This window comes from Mustela lutreola, chromosome 4 (assembly GCF_030435805.1).
Source record: "Mustela lutreola isolate mMusLut2 chromosome 4, mMusLut2.pri, whole genome shotgun sequence".
Taxonomy (NCBI): Eukaryota; Metazoa; Chordata; class Mammalia; order Carnivora; family Mustelidae; genus Mustela; species Mustela lutreola.
The window spans coordinates 175,632,793-175,641,485 of record NC_081293.1 but is presented as its reverse complement, the minus strand read 5'-3'; the positions used below and the strand labels follow the sequence as shown (position 1 = coordinate 175,641,485).

The 8,693-nt window shown below is 39.4% G+C and overlaps 1 long non-coding RNA gene across 1 annotated transcript; it reads right to left on the bottom strand.

Annotated features, from left to right (window-relative positions):
• Positions 1-2,726: 2,726 nt before the first annotated feature.
• Positions 2,727-7,524, bottom strand: LOC131829705 (uncharacterized). Its single transcript, XR_009352963.1, has 3 exons — positions 7,282-7,524; positions 5,233-5,319; positions 2,727-3,337 (listed from the first exon to the last, which is right to left on the bottom strand). It is a non-coding gene; the product is annotated as an uncharacterized LOC131829705 (long non-coding RNA).
• Between the last annotated feature and the right edge of the window lie 1,169 nt (positions 7,525-8,693).

Below are 8,693 nucleotides of genomic sequence, written 5' to 3'. Positions count from 1 at the left end.
GTTTCCCACAAATCAGCTTATCTGGTAGTTCAAGTACATTCCAAATTTTTTTTTTTTTTTTGCATATTCTGCTTTTCTTTTTAAAATTTGTTTGTTTATTTATTTATTTATTTAAGCCATCTTTACACCCAATATGGGGCTTGAATTTACAACCCTGCAATCAAAAGTCACATGTTATATGGAAGGAGCCACCAGGCACCCCCATTACAAAACTCCTAAAAGAATCATAAATGTCGTTGATGGAATTTCAGATCCTAAAGAAACATCTACTGTATCTCAAGCCCAGGAAAGATGCATAATAGCTGTGACAACCCTTTTTGGAGTTGCTAAGATGTCTTACATGGTATCGCTTATCTCACAACAGTATTTTCTACTGCCCCTTACTTGTGAATTAAATCTGATATTATTTCACACTCTAAAATAATTGCCAACAGACCCAATCAGGATGTCAAGGACTGGCAATCATCACAGCCCTATGCTTTGCCATTTTGTGATGTGGCTTTATCACAAACTCACTAATATAATATAGCACCTTTACCTGCCACAACTGAAACCATGGCAGGGGGAACTTCATCTTTTCAAAGCAGAAAGCAAAAAGTTAGGCAGTTACACGGCAGCACTTGGGTGTGGGGGAATCTTCAAAACCAAAATCTATCCTGGGGCACCTGGGTGCTTCAGTCAGTTCAGCATCTGACTCTTGGTTTCAGCTCAGGCCATGATCTTGCGGTCGTGAGACCAAGTCCCGTATGGGGCTCCACACTCAATGTGGAGTCTACTTGTCCCTCTCACACCCCTGCTGGCATGCACACATACTCTCTCTCTTAAATAAATAAATAAAATCTTAAAACAAAATGAAAAACAAAGTCTGTCCTGCCACTAAAAAAATTGAGATGTTTTTCCTTGGTGTTCTTTACCAAGTTACTTGATTATAAGCAAAAATTAGGGAACCATCTGTGAGACTGTCTTTGAAATGATGACATATTAAATGAAGGGTTTATCTTTCTTCTCAGCTGACAGAGTGAGGTTGAAGGGTCGCTCAGAAAGTCCCAGCTCATTCAAGATGGTGTATACTCCTTTAATTAAAGAATCAAGGTAAAAGACACCTTGTACACTCAGAGTAAGAGATCAGATCCCAACATGGTGACTTAAGATGTAAATGAATACTAGTACCTTTGGAATAGTAGGAAAGAGAGACAGTCTGAGACCTCCTGAAGGACTGGATTAAATAGTCTCTGGAGGAAAGGCAAAACTGTGTGCAAAAAGTAAGCTGAGAGACTTAAAAGGACATTATAACATTGGCCAGAACAACCCCTATTTAATAAGGTTCTTAGGTTCTTTGGACCTAAATGACTTGGAAGAAATCCAAAATGACCCCACCTTAAAGTATATTGTATTTTATAGCAAGCTTCAAATGTATTGACCTTGGTCATTTTTCTCCGCCATGATCTTCCAGCATATGTACCCATGAGATGCTTCGCATTTTAAAAATCTTGCATCTTGCTTTATAATGTGCCAGTAAAAGGATACGGTTCATACCTTTTGTGCTGAAACAAAATATAAAATATTACCTGCTGCTAAAGATGGCAGACCATTTACAAAATCTGTGACTGACCAGCACATCTCACTGCCATAGTTATTAAAACTGGAGAATATAGAGGTGAGATGACAGTAATCTGCTCACAAAAATGCACATACACACACCATCACTGGCCATCATCATTTCAGCTACAATCGTCACAGGGTTTAGTGCTTCAAAAGGGAGTCTTGTTAATTCTTTTCTGAAATGAATATACCCTCTTTGATAAAGAAAGCCAGTGTCTCTGTAGAGTTCCAAAAATGATTTCTAGTCTACTTGCCTCAGAATACAAAGACAAGTAATGGAATTGGGGTGGTTGTAAGAGAAAAAATAGAAGTCTAAGAGGGAAATTATGCAGTAAATAAAAGACATTTAAAGTGATGTCATTTAGAGTTGCCTGTTGGTTAAGCAGGCAGTTGGTTAAGCATCCAGGTCTTGATCTCAGGGTCGTGAGTTCAAGCCTTGTGTTGGGCTCCATGCCGGCCATGGAGTCTCCTTACAAATAAAATAAATAAAATAAGATAAAATTAGGGACGCCTGGGTGGCTCAGTTGGTTAAGCAGCTGCCTTCGGCTCAGGTCATGATCCCAGCGTCCTGGGATCGAGTCCCACATCGGGCTCCTTGCTCCGCAGGGAGCCTGCTTCTCTCTCTGCCTCTAGCCTGCCATTCTGTCTGCCTGTGCTTGCTCTCTCTCTCTCTCTGATAAAAAAAAAAAAATTTAAAATAAGATAAAATTAAATAAAAATAAAATAATATCATTTAAAGAATATATAAGAAACTGTTAACAGAAGCCTCTCTGATGAGTGAAAATTGGGAGTATAAGAGTGGAATGGGGGAGATAATTTTTAATTTTAATTTTAAGGTTTTCCATCCTAAGAGTTTTTATATCTGAGCATGAATCACTTTATAATGAAATCAAAGCCCCCAAAATGTTCCAAGGAATATGTTTAGATACTTTAAAAAAAAAAAAGTGATATTTTATAGAAGTCTTTTGACTGTCAGTGGCATCCAAGGGGAGTTCCTTTGACTTTTTTTTTTTAAAGCTAGACAAGTAGCCTTTGCAAATAAAATTGTCATTCTGTTAGTAAAAAAAGATGCAGAGGAGAGAAGACTTTTTTTTTTTTAAGATTTTATTTATTTATTTGACAGAGATCACAAGTAGGCAGAGAAGCAGGCAGAGAGAGAGGAAGCAGGCTCCCTGCTGAGCAGAGAGCCCGATGTGGGGCTCGATGTGGGGCTCAATGCGGGGTTCGATCCTAGGACCCTGGGATCATGACCTCAGCCGAACACAGAGGCTTTACCCACTGAGCCACCTGCGCCCTGAGGAGAAAAGACTTTGAGCTGGTATCTAGCAGTTTTCCACAGCATCCTTAGACTCGTGCAATACTATGAGGTTAACAAGGTGAGAAGATGGGCTTTCAGTATTGCCAGAAAGCTTCTGTGCTCAATATGGAGCTGTCTCGCTCCAGAACTTTTGTATGCAAAAGTCACTGTTTAAGTCACTTTCTTAGGGGATTCACTTATTTGCAACTGTAAGTTAAAGGACTACTGTAAGAAACTCACAGTCCTGTAAGAAATAGGGGAGGTTTCTTGACTAAGACAGCACAGAGCTGGACCCCTGGGCCCCTTGGTGTTTGGAAGCAGTTGTCAGTGAACAATGTACAAGTGGGTATGCCCTGAACAGGAATCAGATTTTCTGATCTTCTGAACACCAGAGAATATATTCTTCATATACAGCAACGAATAGCATAAACTCTGTCTCTGAAAGAAATCATTTTTATATGTCAGAATTACTTTAAGCTGTGAGAAATTAAAAGCCAATATCTGTAAAGTAGTAATACAAAACTATAATTAAAACTACAGAAGTCTGCCAATTCGTTCTCTATTCCATGCATACAAAACTGCTATCTTGCTGAAGAACGTATATACATAAATGCATATGTATATCACAAAAAAACCTTATTTTGACTTGTGGAAAATTGTGTGTAAGGTCAACAGTCACATAATAATAGTAAGCATCTATTGCGTGCTTATTATTTGCCAGATATTACTCTAAGCTCTTCACATATATCAATTCAATTCTTATAACAACTTTATCAGGGAGATGCCATTTCTCCATCTTTACAAATGAGAATACAGAGAGGTTAAGTGACTTCCTCAAGCCCCACAGCTGGGACAGAGCAGAGACGGGATTAGAAGTCAGATAGTCTAAGTCCTACTGCTGGGATCTACTCTACCACTTCTCTGTTAGTTGGGTACCATCTGTATATATTTCCTCCTCCTCAGGGTTACATCATACAGTCTATATGATTTCTGTATACTCTAGAATCCCAACCAATATATATCTAATGTTTTAACCATGAACACTATTTTATTTTTCTTATTATCATATGATTATAAAAGAGTTATGTTCTTTCTATATGTATAGCTGGATAGGTAGATAGATACAGAAAGAACTCTTCATATGCAAAATTGATGTTTCTTTTCATTGGAAAACTCACTATAAATTGTGTTTTTCAAAAATGGATTTGGATTTATTTGGATTCACCCAAGCAATTGCATATCTAATCCACCTGAGGCCGAATGTTTGTGCAGTGATGAGAAAAGAGCACAGGATTTGACCTTAAGAGGACCAACAGGAGGGTGCCTGGGTGGCTCAGTGGGTTAACGACTCTGCTTTTGCCTCAGGTCATGGTCTCAGGGTCCTGAAATCTAGCCCCGCTTTGGGCTCTCTGCTCAGCAGGGAGCCTGCTTCCTCCTCTCTCTCTCTGCCTGCCTTTCAGCCTACTTGTGATCTTTGTCTGTCAAATAAGTAAATAAAATCTTTAAAAAAAAAAAAAAAAGAGGACCAACAAAAGATTACTTCAAAGAAAATCAGATATGTATCAACACAGTTCAAAAGTTTGATTCATTCTGTAAAACTGACATTTTCCCTTACCTTTTTAGAAAGAAAGCTAAATGCAACCAGGAGAACAAGGAAAGCGAAACAATATGCATCATTGAAAAAATAGCAAAATACTGAATCCTGCCCAAATTTAACAAGATGAAAAAAGGTAAAAGAGGTGTCAAAAGCAGGGAGATGCAGTACGGTACGAGGAAGAATTAAAACAGGATCTCGTCTTAACAGAAAAAGAGTCAGGGTATACATATCCAGAATGCATCTTGATGTGTATAGTCTCAAGTACAAAACTAAAATTAACAAAACGACAAGCATGCTAGAGATGAAAGCTTCAGTTATTCCAGTTTGGTTCTAATAAACAGATTAGAGTTAATATGGAATCATTCAGCTAAGCCATATTTGTTAGAAGAAACTATCTATAAGGAGAGAAGAAAAATTTTGAATGGTAAGTAGACCGTCAGCTCTTGATGTCCTTTGGTTAGAAAAAGTAAGGACTAGGTGTATTCATAAGTGAATGCACTTATGTAAATGCAAGAACATAGGGAAAATGCCTACAATATTAAAACAATGGAAATGAATGCTACCATCCTATGTAGCATTGGTCTGAAACCAGATAGTGGAAAGTGAGGAAAATGTTATGAGTCTTGAAAAGTGGCAAAGGAACTATTACAGGACACTTAAAAAAAAAAAAAAGATGACCTTTGTTATTTAGTGGCAAAACTATTGCCTAGTATAACATGCAAGATAAAAAATGTACCTAATGAATGTGTAGTCTTGGGAAAGATGTTTTTCAGGCAGGATGTTCAAAACGTCAGCTTTTCCTTTTTGCTTGTACAAAATGACACTACAAAGTAAAGACAAATTCAGAAAAGTATGGCCAGCTTATAAACAGACTTTAGAAGGCATATAAAGAGCTCAGAACTTGCTAGGCTGAAAAATAAAAGTGCCTCTCATCAATGTCTCTCCAGAGAATAGAATATTTTCAAATTATGATGGCGGGGGCAGAGGAGATTAAATAAAAACTGTGGCCATTTGATTAAGCTTGGTAGTAAAAAACAAAGATTAAACAGTCATGCCCTTTGTTAAAAACTATGAAAAAATTCAAGTGGTACCTAGTAGACCCTTCCAGATGAATAAAAAGACTCCTAGAGGGACACGTGGGTGGCTCATTTGGTCAAGTGTCTGCCTTTGGCCCAGGTCATGATCCCAGGGTCCTGAAATTGATTACCCAGCTCCTTGCTCCAGGGAGAACCTGCTTTTCCCTCTGCCCCTCCCCCATGTGTACTCTCACTCTCTCTAACACATAAATAAGTAAAATCTTTAAAAAAAGAAAGAAAGAAAAAAAAGACACCTAGAAAGCTTAAAGATATGGTTCCATAGAAATAGGATCCAAAAATACCCATAATTAAGCCTAAAGCAAGAAATACCTTTAAAAGAGCTATAGGGGCAACATTTGACAAAGGATCCGTGGAGTGAAATCAAATGCAAAGGTCATCAACAAACTTTTAATAGATCTCTATTAGCGAAAGTGCCACCAGCCTGGGCTAAAGGGACCGAAACTCTTGGAGATTTAAAAAAAAAAAAAAACAGTCCTCAACTTTCTACAGGCGGTATGCAGGACAATAAAGCTGCGCAGTGCTCCCCCTAAAAGCACACTCTCTAAGTCCAGGAAGGATAATGAGAAACAATTAATATTCCAGAGCTTAGAGGCAAGAGCCAAAGAAAACAGTTGATGGGAAGTCATTGTTAGACAGCAATGTAAATTGATCAAGTAATATTTCCTACCTCCATATAAGTGGAAATGGTAGCATTTTCAGAATTGCCTTTAACTAGTGATTGCTATATGCCTCTCTTCTCCCATTATCTGAGAGCACTTATGGTTATCCTGTCCATGGTTCAATGTTGCCTATAAATGAGGATGATAATTTGACTTTTGTTTGTTTATTGGTCTCTAGATCAACAGGAGTAACATCTTGATCTGATCTTAAGCCTCTGGCTATGCATAGTGAGATTATGGAGATCCTGGATGGGAATAAATGTATTCTGCATGGAAAGGGTTGTGAATAACTGTAACCAAGGACTGAAGTGTGGATTATCTGTTACTGACCCCTCCCTCTACCCATGCCCTTTGCCATGGAATTTTGAAGTTGTTCTCACTGGTGGCAGCGTGGACTTTCTTCCTTTTATCCTAGGACTAAACCAGGTTAGAGAAATTAACAGATCGGACACAGATGATTGTTGTTTTAAATCACTAAGTTTCAAAACAAAAGAAAGAAAAGAAAAGAAAAGTCACTGAGTTTTGGGGTGATTTGCAGTTGTTTAGTGACAGTGGCTTTCCAATACACAGACTAAAGAAGAAAAAGAATATGATCATTCCAGTGAATGAAGATAAAGCATTTGATTTAATTCAATATCAATTCATGGTAAAATTTTAAAATCTCAGAAACTAAAAATAGAAGAGATTTTCCTTATAAAAATAAGGATCTAGATCAAAAAAGAGGAACTACAGCAAATATGTTGAATGGCACAATGTTGAAAACTTTCTAAGATCAGAAATGAGATAGACATATCTTCCCTCCCCATTTCTATACAAATGGCACTAGAGAGAAAAGTATAATGATTAAAGAGGAAAAAAATTAAACTTTTATTCATACATACATATAACATAAGTAGAAAATTCCCAAAGATGATGCAGATAAATTAATAGAATTAAAAATCAATATATAAAACTCAATTGCATTTCTCTATAACATCTACAAACAAAACATGTTATTTGTGCAATAAAAAAAATAAAAAATAATGGCACCTGCGTGGCTCAGTTGGTTAAGCCTTGGACATAGCTGAGGTCATGATCTTGGGGTCCTGGGATGGAGCTGTGCATGGGGCTCCGGGCTCAACAAGGAATCTGCTTGTCCCTCTCCCTCTGCCCTTCTACCTACTCTTACTCTCTCCTTCTCTTAAATAAAGGAATAAAATCTTTAAAAAATATATAAATGAATAATAAAAGACTCAAGATTTATTCATTCAGCAAATACTGTGTAGAGTATCATTAACAACAATGCTCATGAAAGGAAAAGCCCTTATACAAGAACTAGGATACTATTTGGGGTGTGGGTTTGTTTTTTACCCATTAGAATTCATTCAAGGATCGCTTGAACCTGAGAGTAAGATTTTTACTTAGTCTGGGTCCCTCTTTCAGGTCTAACAGGTCTGGTGGGTGTGAGAAGTCTGACAGAAAATCCTGAAAGATATTCACTCCATTTCCTGCCCACGGTCGCTGACTGGCTTCGAACCGGGCGTTATTACCCTCAGCTTTCGAGGGTCAACACCAGGCTCGGATTCAAGATGGCGACGTCAGAGACGCCTGAGCTCCGTCCTTCCGTGGAACATTCCGAATCTGGAGCTACAGGGGGGGGACAGCTGGCTGAGAGACCCCACAGCATCCCACCACGAGAGAAAGCTCCCCGAGAGGCAGGTAGGAGAGGCTGGACACCGCCTGGCCATCACCCGCACCCGGGGGCACCGCCACCCACACTCGGGAGGGAACTCGAACCCTGGAGCTTCTCCCTGAGAACCGAAGGATGTGAACCCACACCAGGTACCCCCAAACTTTTAAGTCCTGCACCTGAGAGAGGAGCCCCCAAAGCACCCAGCTCTGAAAACCAGTGGAGTTCCTGGGTCCACCAGAGCCCCGGGGCTGTAAGGACCGAGAGGCGGCCTGTGTGCAGGACTCGCTTCTCGCGGTACCGCGGGGCGCCCGGCGTGTGTGTGGGCGGGGCTCGCGGGCTCGGCCTGGAGCGCAGGCGTGGGGTTCGGGGCCCTGTGAGGGCCTGCTCGCGTCTTCGCTGAGGACCGAGACTAGGCGGTGCCATCTTTTTCTTTTTCTTTTTCTTTTTCTTTTTCTTTTTCTTTTTCTTTTTCTTTTTCTTTTTCTTTTTCTTTTCTTTTCTTTTCTTTTCTTTTCTTTTCTCTTTTCTTTTTTTTTCTTTTCTCTTCTCTTCTCTTCTTTTCTATTCTCTCTTCTTTTCTCTTCTCTTTTCTTTTCTCTTTTCTCCCTTCCTTCCTACTTTCCTTTCTTTCTCCCTTTCTTCCTTTTCTTCTTTTCTTTCTTTTCTCTTTTTCTTTTTTCCCCGTGTTCGTTGCTGGTGGGCCTGTTCTCCGCTCGCTGGTATCCCCACAGGGAACAGGCTGGCCTGGAGCCCGTACTCCAGCAGCCCC